Below are 16783 nucleotides of genomic sequence, written 5' to 3'. Positions count from 1 at the left end.
AAGAACTCCCTCTTTACTTTTTGGCACTAACAAAGCAGAACAAATTAACAGCAAGAAAGGTTCTGCAGGCCTTGGGCTTCATGGCATCATGCATAATTTTGGTCCCATTTGCCAGACTACATATGAGAAAGCTGCAGTGGTACCTACGGAATTTATGGTCCCAACACAGGCACAGCCTAGAAACAGAAATACCACTAATTCCATGCCTGAAACAGGAGTTCCTATGGTGGGCCCAGGCATGCCGGTCCAACCCAGGCCTTCCCTTTCACAGATGTCAAGCAAGCCAGAGCATTACAACGGACGCTTCAGACCTAGGATGGGGGGCCCATATGCTGGACAAATGCGCATAAGGACTGTGGACTCAGGATCAACTTCACCTGCACATCAACCTAAAAGAAATGCTGGCTGTAAACTGGCAATCCAAAAGTTCAGACCATTTCTCAAAGAGGGCCAGCTGTTGATAAGGACAGACAACACCACAGTCATGTGGTACATCAACAAACAGGGAGGCACTCATTCATACCCCTATGCAGAATGACTTTGGAACTGTGGACCCTGGCACTCAGCTACAACATCCAGCTACAGGCAAGATTTGTACCAGGAAAAGAAAATACCCTAGCGGACATATTAAGCAGGACCACATCAGATGCTCACGAATGGCACCTGCACCCGGACATCTTCAGGACCATTTCAAAGAAGTGGGGAATGCCTCAGATGGATCTATTCGCATCACCCCACAATCACCAACTCAAAAAATTCTGCACAAGGACATTCCACCCACTAGCATGGAAAGTGGATTCGCTCTCCTTCAGCTGGAAAGGCCTAACAGCATATGCATTCCCACCTCTGCCCTTGATACACAAAGTGCTTCTAAAAATCAAGGAAGAACATCCAAGGATAATCCTGATAGCCCCAAACTGGCCAAGACAACACTGGTATCCACTACTGAGGAGCTTGTCTCGGAACAATATGTGGCCAATACCCCTGATGCCTTTGATGCTAACTCAGAACAACTACAGCACCATACATCCAAACCTGAAAACCTTACAACTGACTGCATGGAACATCACATAGCAGCAGCTAATCAAGAACTTTCCCAAAGAGTTAAAGACATTATACTTGAAGCACGCAGACCTTCAACAAGAAGGAACTACGCTGGAAAATGGAAAAGGTTTGTCATTTGGAGTTCTGAAAGAGGAAAAGATGTGTCAAACATAGATATGCCTAACATCCTGGAGTATCTGGCCGAACTTCTCCATTCAGGCCTGTCCTACTCCTCCATCAAGATACATGCATCAGCTATTTCAGCAGAATACAGCTTTGAACAACCTGTCTTCTCACACCTGCTCAGGCAGTTCCTCAGGGAATCAAGAATGTAAAACCTCCGAGGAAACCACCATTACCAGCTTGGGACTTAAATTTCGTACTAGAAAAGCTGACACTTTCACCTTTTGAACCAGCAGCAACAGCAGAACTACAACACCTGTCATGGAAAACTGCTTTCCTACTGGCAATCACTTCAGCAAGGAGGGTTTCAGAACTTCAGGCCTTAATGGCAGTGCAACCCTTCCTAATCTTCCACCAAGATAGGGTGTCCATGAGGACTAATCCAACCTTTATGCCTAAGGTGGTATCCAGAGTGTCTTTAAACCAGGCAATCCACTTACCTACCTTCTTCCCCAACCCACAAAACAGAGGGGAAAGAATTCTGCACACCTTGGATGTGCATAGACAGCTACGCTACTACCTGGACAGAACAAAAAGCAGCAGAAAGTCTGACCAACTTTTTGTGGCCTATGCAACAGGAAGGGAAGGAAAAGCTATCTCCAAACAGACTATCTCCAAATGGATAGGAAATTGCATACGATTCTGTTACTCCTTCCATGGAAAACCAATTCCACAGAACATAAGACCTCATTCTACAAGGGCAACAGCCACTACCACAGCCTTCTTACGAGGAGTGGCTACCAAAGACATTGAGGCGGCTACTTGGACCTCCGTGCATACATTTGCCAAGCATTATAATTTACCTCTATATTCAAGATCCCGAGCAGGGTTTGCCACTGCTGTACTGCAAGGGATCCTAAACACACCATAATCTACCTTTTCCTCCTCCCCGAGTTGGCTATGGTACTCTACCTGTTATGACTGCAGATGCATCCATGAAGGACATAGTACAGTTTTGTACCTACCATAAATGTAGATGTCCGAACTGGATAGCATCTGCAGTCAGGATTACCCTCCCTCCTTCCTCTGAGGTACTCCTAGGGTGTTTACCCTCCTAATAGCTAGCTAATGGGGGGGAGTCTTCTATGGTGTATTTGTTTGTATATATGTACATACATGCTTGTTTTTGTGTTTACCTCTTTCCTTTTGGAAACATTGGCATTTATCCAAAATTTCAGCCTTCAAGAGGGCTTCTGGCATCTGGGGCAAGAAACACTGAAGAAAATGGCGTCGGCTGATGCTTTTATACCCGAAGACCCACAGAGATGACGTCGGGTGAAGTGCGACATCAGCCGAAGCCGGACCCGGACTTTGGAATCCGGCCGACTGAAGGGCTGCCTGACGACAGGACAACCCAGCTGTTATGACTGCAGATGCTATCCAGTTCGGACATCTACATTTATGGTAGGTACAAAACTGTACTTTCTAATGAGTTTTCTGTATGAATTTATATATAATAGTTGTGAAAAGAAAAATTCCATTTCAAATCAATATAAAGAGTTAATAACATATAAAACAATTCCCAAACCATCATATGGACAGTTCTTCACAAAAGGTCAGTCATTGCAGTTAACAGAAGAAATTAAAACTAACATCTTACTGTCAGTTAATTACACCTCTAACACATAGTACTGGAAAATATTTAACTGGAAATACTTACATAGAGCATTTTTAACATCAGACAGGATTAAAAAGTTTAATACTACTACAAATGTTTTTTACTGGAGGTGTGAAAAGTCAAAGCAGACTGAATTCATATTTTTTATGAATGTAGTAAAATTAAATCATATTGGAATGGAATCGATCATTTTTACAAGCTTTGTTTAATGAATCGTTTCCCTTAACTAAAGCATTGATTATACTAAATGTAAATGAAGGTCCCTACCTGAATAAGACAAATATGTATTTGTTATGGACAATACTTGCTATATGTAGGAAATGCATAACCAGAAGGTGGAATTCAAATACACCCCCGACCTTGAAAGAATTCTACACTTTACTGAAGACAACTGCATCGATGGAAATAAAAATGAAATAACTACGAATCTATCCCAGGCTATTGGTAAATAATCCTTGGAAAAAAGTTATATCTTTGTTGGGCACTCTGCAGTAATCAATATTGTATCTCTGATAACTAATCTGTTAATTCTATATTTAATAACATACAATGTATATGATTGAAAGTTAGGCTCTTGTAAATATTTTATATAGTTTAATATATTTAAAAATATTATGTAAATCTTAATCTGGTATTGTTAATCCTCGTTCATTCCTTACGTGTGGGTATTGGTTCCGACCTCGGAATTGAGCCGGCCATCTTCCAAGCTCTCGTCAGCTACAAACTCTCGAGCTAAAAGTCTTACCCAGAATTCCCCTCTCCCTGTTACCCCAGATTTTGTTTGCTGCATCGCCATTCGGTCATGTCAAGCTACTTCTCTTTAGCTAAGTACAGTATTTTTCGTCATACTGATCTAAAACAACTTTTCTCACAGAAAAGTTAATAGATAGTTTTCTCGTACCTTATCGCATTTAGCGACTATCCCTTCTTGAATCTTTTCAATCCCTTCCTCCTCTTTACCGCGAGGTAATTTCTTTTTTACCATCATTGGTAAACCCCTTTCCTCCTTACCTTCGGGTATTCCTTGTACCATTGTTGGTATTTTTTCTGGTTTTCCTTCTTTCCTAACATGGCAGATAAAAAAGGTAGTCCAGGATTTAAGAGATGTTCAGATTGTGGCCATAAATTACCTTCTTCAGATGCACATTCCCTGTGTGTCTATTGCTTGGGTGTTTAACAGTTGAACCGCCCTGTGGAATTTGTAAGAATTTCTCTAACAGGACGTTGATTGAGAGAAAAAATAAATTGTTATTGAAGGGGCTACTTAAATCTCCTTTTTCAGAGGCTGGGTCAGAGGCTTCAACCCCTCCAAGATCCCAAAAGAAAAAGAGTGATGAACATATAAAGGCCAAGTCTCTTCCTTCGTCCCCTGCTGGGGACTCCCACCTACCCAAGAAAGCTAAGCTTTCCACTTTGGATCTGACTTCTTCGGCTCCAACACTTTCGATGACTAGACCTTCGACACCACCTGTGATTTCGGCACCGACTAGCGTGTCCTTTACTGTATCGGTACCGAGGGGCTCCACAGTTCAGACTTCTCCACCGTCACCGACTATCCAGCCGATGTAGACTGTTAGACATTTGCTCCGACAACTTACCTGGCACCAATTCAGTTATCGGCACTGATATTTTCGGTTCCAGCCTTAGCGCCGACAACCACTTTGGCACCGACCTTATCGTCCGTGAAAACCATGACTTCGGCACCGATGATTTCCTCGGTGCAGACACCTGTAGTTAAGTCCCTTACAGCCCCATTGTTTTCAGTGTAGACCTGCAAGGTGGGCACAGAGCTTGCTCCATCTTTGGATAGACCCGACGACTCCTCAGCCATGTCCGTGAAATCCACTAGAAGCTTCTGTGAACATGACATGTTGCGTCTTGTGGATCAAGTGCTTTTGGCCAGAGGTATCACACCCCCCCCCCAGGACCTATCCTTCCTTGGGAGGTGATCATCCTTTGCCGAAGACCCCTACTTATTCTCCTCCTTCATTGCCTTTGAAGCCCCTTGATATAGCGCAGTCTTCCCCCTCTACGGTTCCCTTTATGGACCTTACTAAGGAACCGCAGTTGCCTTCGTCGCAGGAGAGTTTTGCTATGACCCAGGATGTCAGCTGTAGCGTAAGTAATGTGGTGTTTCACAGCCATCCAGGGACTCTGATTCAGCAGGCTGAGCCACTTAAGGGAGGGGTGACCCATGTCCTGGGCACTCACCCCTCTTCAGGTGGATCTGCCTTCCAGCTAATGGAGAAGGCTTTGGCATCGGCTGGCAATCCTGTGCTATCAATCTCTCTGCCCTCCTCTGGACCGCAGTGTACACAAGTTGCTCCTGGCAGATACCGGGCGCAAGGGCCTCAGGATACACTCCCACAGGAAACCCAGCTTCTCCCACTGAGGAAGTTCATCAAAAAAGCTTGTGCAAGAGGAAGCACATGGACTCCATAGAGGAGTCCCTTACCGAAGACACAGACTTTGATGATGGGAAAGGGTCCCCTCGCTCACGGGTATCCTTTGGTGATATTCTCGAAATTCTTAAACAGAGAGGTGATTGGCAGCCCTTGAACCCGACCTCTGAAGAGTCTATGTTCCTGCAGGCCTTTTGCGCCTGACCCCCTACCTCCTGATTTACTCCACCTGACAACGAACTGGTCCGGCTCGTCGTACAGCATGTGTGGAAGGCTCCTGACACCGTTGAGGCCATTTCTCGAAGGCCAGATAAAATTTTGTCCCCTCCCACTACTGACCCCCATTGGTCCAAAGGTCTTCCTGTAGATGCTTTGGTGGTGGCGGCCGCAACTAAGAAGGACCTGGTGGAAGAAGAAAGCCAGACTGTCCATCCGCACAACAGGGAGTCCTGGGCTCTAGACAGAATATGGAAGCGTACTTTTGCATCAGCGACCTTTGCAATCAGGTCCCTGTACTATATGGCACACTTTACCAGGCTTCAAAGAGATTTAATTTCTGAGCTGTCTGAAACTTTGGCTGATGCCCTGTCTGATGAGGTCCGTGACAAAGTAGCTTCTCAGCTGGCCACCATTGAATCAATACCTAATTCCTCCATGCGCCTCATATGTCACGCATCAGAAGGAGCAGCTAGAGCGGCGAGTTCCGGCATTGTTCTGAGACGACATGCCTGGATGCGCTTATGTAATTTCGCATCAAGGCTTCCTTTCTCAACGCTCCCATCGAAGCCTCTTCATTGTTTGGACCCAAGGTTAAAACCACACTGGCCAGATGTGAACAGGACGGTAAGACCCTTTCTGCCATGGGTGTCCATTATTCTTCCCCTCAACGGGTTTTCTCCAGAAACCAGAAGAGTGGGAAGATATGGTACAAAAAGTCCTTACACACAGGCCAAGTTCTCCCCTAGAGGTAGAGGGGGAAACTCACAGGGGAGACCCCCTTTTTGGGGCAGAGGGGGGTCCACATAACCAGGGTTCCAGGGATTCTTTTCCTGGCCAATCCTACCAGCGCTCCTGAAGAGCGGCCCAACTGCTTTCCTCTGGAGGTGGTTGGGAGTCGTTTCTCTTTGTACCCTTCTGCCTGGCTAACCATCACCACCGATTCTTGGGTACAAAGGATAATAACCAGAGGTTATCACATTCCCTTCGATCTTTGTCCTGCCCCCTCCAACAAACTTACCCGACGTTCCACCTAGTCAGAGGGAAGAAGCAGCATTAGAGATATCAAAGCTGCTAAGAAAAAGAGTCATCCAAATAGTCCCTCCAGACCAGAAAGGATCCGGATTTTACTCAAGATTATTTTTGGTGCCACAGAAAACTGGGGACTGGAGACCAATTTTGGATCTCAGTGTATTGAACAGGTTTGTAAGAGTACAAAAATTCCAGATGGTCACAATACAGTCCTCCCGCTGTTGGAAAAAGACAGTTGGATGTGCTCGATAGATCTTCAAGATGCATACTACCACATAAAAGTGGACAGGCCATCAAGAAAATTTCTGTGCTTCCGTGTGGGAGCCAGTCACTACCTGTTCAGAGTACTGCCCTTCAGACTCTTTACAGCTCCCAGAGTGTTCACAAAGTGCATGGCAGTTATCACAGCTCACTTGTGACTACAAGGATTCCAGGTGTTTCCATACCTAGATGACTGGCTCATCTCCACCCCCACCAGACATCTATTCGAAGAAGCCCTGGCATACTCTCTCCTCACAGCAGAAAGGCTAGGCATAACTATAAACTGGCAAAAATCTAATCTCACCCCATCTCAGTCCACAGAATTCATAGGGGTTATCTTGGATACAAAGAATTGCAGAGCATCCATTCCAGAGCACAGAATTCTAAGGGTAAAGCAACAACTGATCCCAATCCTTTCAAGGGAGAAATCCACATCTCACTCTGTCCTACAGCTGTTGGGTTCCTTGGCAGCCCCCATCACCATTGTCCCGCTGGCCAGGTTTCACATGAGGCTTCTACAATGGCTACTGCTCACCCAATGGTATCCTTTTCAGTATCCTCTTTCAGCCAAAATTTGGGTAACTCATAGGTGCAAACAGGGTTTAAATTGGTGGATGGCCTACAACCCATCACAATGGTTTCTCCCCAACAGCCCAAGGCTACAGTAACCACGGATGCCTCCCTGATGGGGTGGGGGGGTGGGCTATGTCAGGGACAGACGGTCCAAGGTATTGGTCCGAATTCTAGGCCCATCTGCATATAAATGTTCTACAGCTGAGGGCGGTGCTTCTGGCTTTGCAAGCATTCCATCCCCTGCTGCCGTCTGGGACTGTTGCGATAGTCAGACAACATGGCAGTGGTCTGGTACATCAACAAACAGGGCGGAACCAAATCTTACTCACTCTGTCGATAGGCCATGAGGATATGGCAATGGTCGATGGCTACCAACCGTTTTCTTCTAGCAACGCACATTCCTGGGAGTTCCAGTGTGATAATCCCAAGAACAGAGTGCAGAAAGCCAAAGAAGAACTGCAAACAGCTTCCGTGACTCCTTTTAAGATGTATTTAATGAAATGACACGAACTACACAGACCATCACATTAACGCAATTCAAACGATACAGTTCCTTAGCGTTTTCATCCAAACCAAATGGACTTCATCAGACATTGTTTACACATTGTTTTGACATTTGAACATCCCAGGAGCACGGGTACTCTGCCGCTCAGGTTGTTCCAACAACATTTTCATATTTTTACCCTTCTATATGTAACCTCAGGTTTAACTCCCAGTTTGTTCAAAATTGTAAGGTTGGAACGGAACAAGTTCCAGTTCTTAGTAATGATGTCCATAATAGACCTACTACTTGGACAATATGTAAGAATTAATCTAGTGTTATTATTATGTATAGGAGTAGTTCCACCCATACATTCTAACCTAGACTGCCAACCCGAAGAACTGATGTTCAGTATAGGTTTGTAAACCCACTGGATCTTTTGTTAATCACCTCATTGACTAAGTTGTCTAAGTTGCGGATAGCCTCTATGAAGGAACATATTCTTAAGTAAGTCACATTCCCTAAGAAAGTCATCGCCCAGGCTCACCATCCGGCTGCCTGTGACGAGCTGACCCTTAGCCACAGACCTTTTGGTAGCTAGGATGGCAGCTACTAAATGAAGAAAAGAATTAGAGTAGGTAGGCTTTCTATATATGCTGGCCACATATTTATTCAAGATGTCATTTTTCGCCAACCATACGTCTAAATAGGCTATTGCCTCAGTGTTGAAGGAAGAGGTAAAAACTAAAAGTCAGTGGAGTTAAGTAAATTTAATAATAACAGGCTATCAGCTTCTTCACCCTCTAATAAAATAAAGATGTCATCCAGGTAACGGGTGTAGTACTTGATCTTAGACACTACTACCGACTCATTGTTTAATATGTTCTCCTTTCCCAGTATGACATCACTATGTTGGCTAAGCTGGCTGCAAGGGGACCCCATAGCCACCCCAGTTTTTTGTAGATAGAAATTCTCTCCTAATAAAAAATAGTTGTTATAAAGGATCAAGTCCAACAATTCAATCACAAGGATATTTCATGGGCGGGCACCCTTACTCTTGAGGAAGAAGGCCACCCAGTCCAAAGCTATCTGCAAAGGTATACAAGTGTATAAATCCTGACATGTATTGTCAGGAAATTGTACTCTCTACTGAATGGAATGTTGTTTAACTTATCAAGAAAAGACCAAGAGTCTTTACAGATTTGCTCTTCATCCTCAAGGTACTTCTGCAGGATAGTATCAACCAGCTTGGCACAAGGATATGAGAGCCGCCATCAACGAGTGGGCGACAGGTGGATTAACAAGGTCCTTGTGGATCTTGGGTATACCAAAGATACAAGGGTACCTGGGAAATAATGTGGTAAGGTATTTGTGTTGACCTTGGTTAAGTCTACCTCAAAACATTTCCAAGGAGCTCTTAATTTTATGATATGCGGGTTTACCTCAGACCTTGAACTAATCATATACGCATCATTAGACAATAGGCCCAACATCCTGTCAAAGTAGTCTAATTGATCAAAGACTACAACCCCACCACCTTTATCGGGTTTACAGATTCTTAAGGAATGTAACTTAACATATTCCAACAGGGTCATTTCAGACTTCCCTAAATCGTTGGTACATTTACTTAAATGCAAATTACTATGTCTTAAATCAAGTTCACAAGTGGATTCAAACGCTTGTACTAATGGGTGCAGAGGTGGGTTAAACATGCTAGGGACAAACATATCAGATGGAGTATCATGACTGAAACCAGGTAAAACCGAGCGTAGATTTAAAGATCGGATCTACGAACATCAATATGCAATTAATAAAGCGAAAGATGAAAATGCTCTTGCTAAACATATCATCCAGCATAAAGACCACCATTTTAAGTTTATGGTTATAGAACAAATGCATGACACTATTAGAGGAGCCCCTGTACACCTATTATTAGAGGCGTCTGAATTGCGATGGCAAATTAGATTAAATGCCTATGCTCACTAGGAGTCTCAATGAAGGCTGCTCTATTAGCAGCCTTCTAAACTTAAGAACCTGGTTAGATAGTCTTTTTGCCTTTATGAGTTTGTAACACTCTAACTGTTTTGTGTTTTGTACTTGTTTACATCAGGTAGTGGCTAGTGTCTATTTAGATGATAGGCTAACAACTGGCTGATTTTATGATTGTCTAGTTTAATTTTAATTTTAATATAATGTGAGTGATTGAACTCAAGTCCTGTGAGCTTATGCTTAACTTTAAATTTTTATTCATGGTTCAAGGTGTGCCTGATTGGTTAATTGAACCTTTGACTTAATACTGCTGGATATTTAAGCTGCTGTTCAGTTAAATGTAGTTTGTAATACTTTTTGTCTGAGGAAGTCTGTGTACACCACAGACCTAAAAGCTCATTAAATTCAACTTAAATTCAACTTTATTTTCCTGTGACTTCTGTGGTACTTCTGTGTGTTGCCCTATTGCTGTGAATCCTGATATTATTTCCTGGTTTGTGCTGCTTAGTACTTGGTTAAAACCACACTGGCCAGATGTGAACAGGACGGTAAGACCCTTTCTGCCATGGGTGTCCATTATTCTTCCCCTCAACGGGTTTTCTCCAGAAACCAGAAGAGTGGGATGATATGGTACAAAAAGTCGCGGGGTCCTTTCCGTGACACACAGGCCAAGTTCTCCCCTAGAGGTAGAGGGGGAAACTCACAGGGGAGACCCCCTTTTTGGGGCAGAGGGGGGTCCACATAACCAGGGTTCCAGGGATTCTTTTCCTGGCCAATCCTACCAGCGCTCCTGAAGAGCGGCCCAACTGCTTTCCTCTGGAGGTGGTTGGGAGTCGTTTCTCTTTGTACCCTTCTGCCTGGCTAACCATCATCACCGATTCTTGGGTACAAAGGATAATAACCAGAGGTTATCACATTCCCTTCGATCTTTGTCCTGCCCCCTCCAACAAACTTACCCGACGTTCCACCCAGTCAGAGGGAAGAAGCAGCATTAGAGATATCAAAGCTGCTAAGAAAAAGAGTCATCCAAATAGTCCCTCCAGACCAGAAAGGATCCGGATTTTACTCAAGATTATTTTTGGTGCCACAGAAAACTGGGGCCTGGAGACCAATTTTGGATCTCAGTGTATTGAACAAGTTTGTAAGAGTACAAAAATTCCAGATGGTCACAATACAGTCCTCCCGCCGTTGGAAAAAGACAATTGGATGTGCTCGATAGATCTTCAAGATGCATACTACCACATAAAAGTGGACTGGCCATCAAGAAAATTTCTGTGCTTCCGTGTGGGAGCCAGTCACTACCTGTTCAGAGTACTGCCCTTCAGACTCTTTACAGCTCCCAGAGTGTTCACAAAGTGCATGGCAGTTATCACAGCTCACTTGTGACTAAAAGGATTCCAGGTGTTTCCATACCTAGATGACTGGCTCATCTCCACCCCCACCAGACATCTATTCGAAGAAGCCCTGGCATACTCTCTCCTCACAGCAGAAAGGCTAGGCATAACCATAAACTGGCAAAAATCCAATCTCACCCCCATCTCAGTCCACAGAATTCATAGGGGTTATCTTGGATACAAAGAATTGCAGAGCATCCATTCCAGAGCACAGAATTCTAAGGGTAAAGCAACAACTGATCCCAATCCTTTCAAGGGAGAAATCCACATCTCACTCTGTCCTACAGCTGTTGGGTTCCTTGGCAGCCTCCATCACCATTGTCCCGCTGGCCAGGTTTCACATGAGGCTTCTACAATGGCTACTGCTCACCCAATGGTATCCTTTTCAGTATCCTCTTTCAGCCAAAATTTGGGTAACTCATAGGTGCAAACAGGGTTTAAATTGGTGGATGGCCTACAACCCATCACAATGGTCTCGCCCCTTCTCCCCCCAACAGCCCAAGGCTACAGTAACCACGGATGCCTCCCTGATGGGGTGGGGGGGCTATGTCAGGGACAGACAGTCCAAGGTATTGGTCCAAATTCGAGGCCCATCTGCATATAAATGTTCTACAGCTGAGGGCGGTGCTTCTGGCTTTGCAAGCATTCCATCCCCTGCTGCCGTCTGGGACTGTTGCGATAGTCAGACAACACGGCAGTGGTCTGGTACATCAACAAACAGGGCGGAACCAAATCTTACTCACTCTGTTGATAGGCCATGAGGATATGGCAATGGTCGATGGCTACCAACCGTTTTCTTCTAGCAACGCACATTCCTGGGAGTTCCAGCGTGATAGCAGACAGACTCAGCAGGTGCATTCTACAACCTCACATGTGGTCCCTGAATCGCTTGATAGCGACGGAGATCTTCAACCACTGGGGTCTTCTTTGTTGCGACCTGTTTGCGTCCCCGATCAACTACAAATGCAGCAACTACTTCGCCCTGATTCCCCCTCCGGGACAGTCACCCAGGGACACTCTAGTCCACGATTGGCCCTCAGGTCTACTTTATGCATTTCCACCTCTCCCCCTCATTCCCCAGTTTCTGAAGAAAGCCTGCCGGTTGAAGAGCAAAGTGATCCTCATATCACCATATTGGCCTCGACAGATTTGGTTCCCCTTCCTTTGGCCTCACCTGCTAGATCAACCGTGGATTCTCCATCCAACCCCGGGTTGATCTCCCATCTGCAGAATCTGATTCGCCCCAACTTGGACAGCCTGAAGCTCACATCTTGGCTCCTCCAATTCCCTTGATTGCCAGGCAGAATGATCTTTCTTTGCCAGTACGTGACATTCTTATTGCATCTCATAATTCTTCCACCAGAGTTACTTGTCTAAGCAAGTGGAAAAGATTTACCTTTTGACTGAAAGAAAAGCAGGTAGATCCCTTTTCAGCACCAGTGTCGATAGTACTGGAGTATCTAGCCGACCTATTTCAATCCAGTCTGTCGGCCTCTACCATTTGAGTTAATTTGGCTGCAGTATCTAATTTCCATGATGGTGTCCAAGACTCCACTCTTATGTCACACAATTTATGAAAGACATTCATAAAAGGTGTGATTCATCTAAAACCCCCTTTTAGAGAACCTATTCAACCATGGGACCTGTCATTAGTCCTACAAGCTTTGACAATGCCACCTTTCGAACTAGCTTCTTCTTGCGACCTCAAGTACTTGTCATGGAAAACCTTGTTTTTGGTCACCATTACTTCTGCCAGACGCATCTCTGTTCAAGCCTTATGCATCAAGAGTCCATATTTGATTTTTCATAGAGATAGTGTCATTGAGAACTAGTCCTTCCTTTCTGTCAAAAGTGATCTCCGAAATGTCCATTAATCAAACCACTGAATTTCCAGTTTTCTTCCCCAACTATTCAAACAAATGAGAGTATTGCCTACATACCCTAGATATTCACAGGCAAATTTGCTTCTACTTGAACAAGATTAAGGCCTCTCGTAAATCAGACCAGTTATTTTTGGCCTATTCTGGACCTAGATTAGGATGTGCTGTTGCTAAGGTCACATTGGCTAGATGGTTGAAAGACTGTGTGACTTTCATTTATACACAACGTAATATTCCATTACCTACTACCATAAAGTCTCATTCTACAAGGTCGGTGACAACTTCTGCTGCCTTCCATGCCAGAGCCTCTTTACATGACATCTGTGCAGCTGCAACTTGGGCTACTCCTCATACCTTCATCAATAATTGCAAATTGGATTTGGCCTCCAGGGGAAGAGCATCTTTTGGTTCTGTGGTGCTCAGGAATGTCCTTCCGTGAGAGCATCCCAGGAATAGAGGTAGCTGGGGACTCTTTCTCACACGTAAAAAATGAACGAGGATTAACAATATCAGATAAAGAAGTTATGTCTTACCATAACGTTCCATCTGTATTGTTGATCCTCGTTCAGTCATTACGACCCTCTCTCCTTCCCCCTCCTGTGGCTTCTAGTGGATCTCACCATCCGGTTCTATTAGGTCAATTGACCAGAGGTAGCCTCTACCTTCTTTTGACTTACAAACTCAATCTGAGGTAACAGGGAGAGGGGAATTCTGGGTAAGAGTTTTAGCTCGAGAGTTTGAAGCTGACCCGAGCTTGGAAGATTGTCGGCTCGGTTCCGAGGTCGGAACCGATACCTACATGTAATAACTGAATGAGGATCAACAATACAGATGGAACGTTATGGTAAGACATAACTTCTTTTTTTAATTGAAAATAAAAATTAAATTTTGAGGGGGGAAAAAAACAAGGAGGTCAGGGAACATAGGAAGCATTCCCCTGAGCGTTCTCCTCTGAGCCGCCAAAACCTGGGATCAGATAATTGTGGTGTCATCTCCCTTGGCGTCCCATGCTCTTTGGTTTCCTCAGAACCAGGTGTATAGGGGTGGAACTCTTTCCCAAGGAGGTGTCCCCCCAAGCCAGTGTCCAGGCCATCTTTGATGACCTCCTCTGTCAGTTCTACACGTAGCCTATATGAGCATGAGGTGGATAGATTGGTGAGACAATTTCTCAAGACAGATTCAGATGGGGGTTCTGCTGGCTCCGTCCTATTCCATATCCATGAGCAGACATTCCTCTTCTTGTCTTGTGGCTCCTTCTTTGATCCAACTTCCTGCTTCAAAGTTGTCAGATCCAATGGCCTCAAGAACTGAGATGTCGGGTCCAATAGTAGTTACACTTCAAGTCCAACTGTTTCCCTGACATGCTCGGCTCTGACAGCTTCAGGGCTCAGTGCATCTCAGAGCTGAAGTTTAGACGTTGGGTCTGGGGGGTTGACTTCAACTCTGAGGTTTTCGGAGCTGTTGCTTTCCCCTCAGGGCCTCTGCATTTGGTAGTTAACTGCCAACTCCCTCCTCGGATTGAAGGATTGTGGGAGCTGCAGAGAAGTCTTCTCTAATTGGTTCAGCTCTCGAGGAATAGCTCTCAGATCCTCGTAGTCCATCTGCCTTTGAGGTAGTGGAGAGGGTTCTCACCCACCCTAGAAGATTTACTGTTCTCCTACCATCTGATCCGATTTCCATCCCCACGGAATCTGTGATTGAGAACTCACGCCTTCCACAGGGACAGCCAGTGCTGCAAAGCCCCCAACCCCTTCCTGCTATGGAACCCTGTTTTTATTCTGATACCTCCGTGGCGTATCCCACCAAGGAGGTCTTCCTGAAGAAGAGGTGTGAAAGGAGACACCTGGCTCCACGCAGGAATCCGTCACTACAAACACTGACGTCAAGGAAGGGGAATGGTCCCCTAGATCTCTACCCGACTATGTCTCCTTTGTGGACATCTTAGAGATCCTCTGTCAGAAGGGTGGGTGGTCCTCCCAAATCCGTAACCCAGTGTAGTCAGTGTTCTTGGAGGCCTTTGGCACAGTCCCATCTACATCCTGGGTTCCTCCCTGGCATATCCTCTTGAGTTGATTTTCATTACAGCATGGAAGGAAACTGACACTGTAGGGCCCATACCCAAGTTGGCTGATAAGATAATCAGTGCCCCGACAAATCGCACTGGACCAAATGGATCTCGATAGATGCCATGGTTGTTGTGGCAGCCACCAAAAAGGATCTAGCTCAGGAAAGCTCCACTGTCCATCCCTCTAACAGGGAGTCTAGGACTTTGGACAGGTTTGGCAAGAATGTTTATGCTTTCTCCACATTTGTTAATGAGCACTAAACTACTTATCTCAATGTGTCTGACTACAGAGGGACTTAAAGAACTATCTAGATCGATCCCTGAGTCCATGTCTGAAGAGGAACGCAAAACTTTTTCTCTAGAATGGCTACTCCCCAATCGATGTCTAATTTGAGGTTGATTGCCCGCATGGCAGAAGGCACCTCTATGGCTGCTGGTTCTGGCATTGTCATTAGGTACCATGCCTGGATGCGACTGTGTGATTTTGCAGATCCTTTTAGGGCATCATTCGTCAGTGCACCCTTTGATTCATCTCTTTTTGCCCCCCGAGTTTGTGACTCACACTCCCGCAACAAGAAAGATGGAAAGACCTTGTCTGCCACTGGAATCTGTTTTTCTACTCCACAGCAGTCCTCCAGGAATCAGTGTGGAGGAAAAAACTGTGGTTCGGGAAAGTTCCAAGGTCCTTTTCAGGAATCATAGGGAGACTTTATCACCAGAGGCAGGGGAAGAAACCGTTATAAAGGTAATCACCACTCCAGGGGCAGAGGGTTGTCTGCAAAATCAAGTATCTCTGAATTCCTTCTCATACAGACCCTTTCAAAACTTCTGAAGGGTTGCCTGACTGCCCTTCTCTGGAGGCAGTTTGGGGGGGTGCTAATCCTAGCACCCAGAAGCATGGATAGCCATCACAAATGATCGATGGGTGCAAAGGATCTTATCCAGAGGATGCTCTATTCCCTTTTTAGATTTTCCCAAGCCAAAGACTTACCTCCCCAGTATGCCACCCAGTCAGAGGGAGGCTGCAGCTATAGAAATTACAAAACTGCTCCAAAAAAAGACTCATCCAGGAGGTCCCTCCCAACCACTTCGGATCAGGCATCTACTCAATGATCTTTTTAGTACCAAAGGAGACAGGGGACCTAAAGCCAGTTTTGGATCTAACATCTCTGAAAAAAAATCAGTGAAGAACTTGAAGTTCAGGATAGTCATGATCCAATCCATCCTACCTCTTCTGCAAATGGATGACTGGATGTGCTCGATAGACCTAAAGGATGCCTACTACAATATCAAAATGGAGAGGCACTCCAGACAGTGTTTTTGTTTCAGGAGGTGGGAGCCAGTCATTACCAATTCTGAGTGCTCCCATTTGGTCTCACCACAGCCCCCAGGGTGTTCACCAAATGCATGGCAGTACTTGCAGCTCACCTCAGGCTGCAGGGATTCTGTGTATTATCTTGACTACTAGCTCCTAACTGCTTGAACCAGGCCTCTTCTCATTCAACCCAGGGATTATCTGTTACAACTGGCTCCCACTCTTGGCATAATCGTCAACACACAAAAAATCATAGCTGTATCCTGTTCATCTGATAGACTTAATTAGAGCTCATTTGGACACAACCAAAACTGTTTTTTCTACTTCCAG

The 16783-nt window shown here is 45.1% G+C and overlaps 1 protein-coding gene across 2 annotated transcripts in view; it reads left to right on the top strand.

Moving 5' to 3' along the window:
- Nucleotides 1–16783, top strand: part of STRN3 (striatin 3) — a 1528247-nt gene that overhangs the window by 851386 nt on the left and 660078 nt on the right. The gene's annotated exons all lie outside the window — the stretch shown is intronic.

This window comes from Protopterus annectens, chromosome 6.part0 (assembly GCF_019279795.1).
Source record: "Protopterus annectens isolate FY-2018-M chromosome 6.part0, PAN1.0, whole genome shotgun sequence".
Classification (NCBI taxonomy): domain Eukaryota; kingdom Metazoa; phylum Chordata; order Ceratodontiformes; family Protopteridae; genus Protopterus; species Protopterus annectens.
Note: the sequence above shows the minus strand (reverse complement) of the source record. Positions and strands in the feature narration are given on the sequence as shown.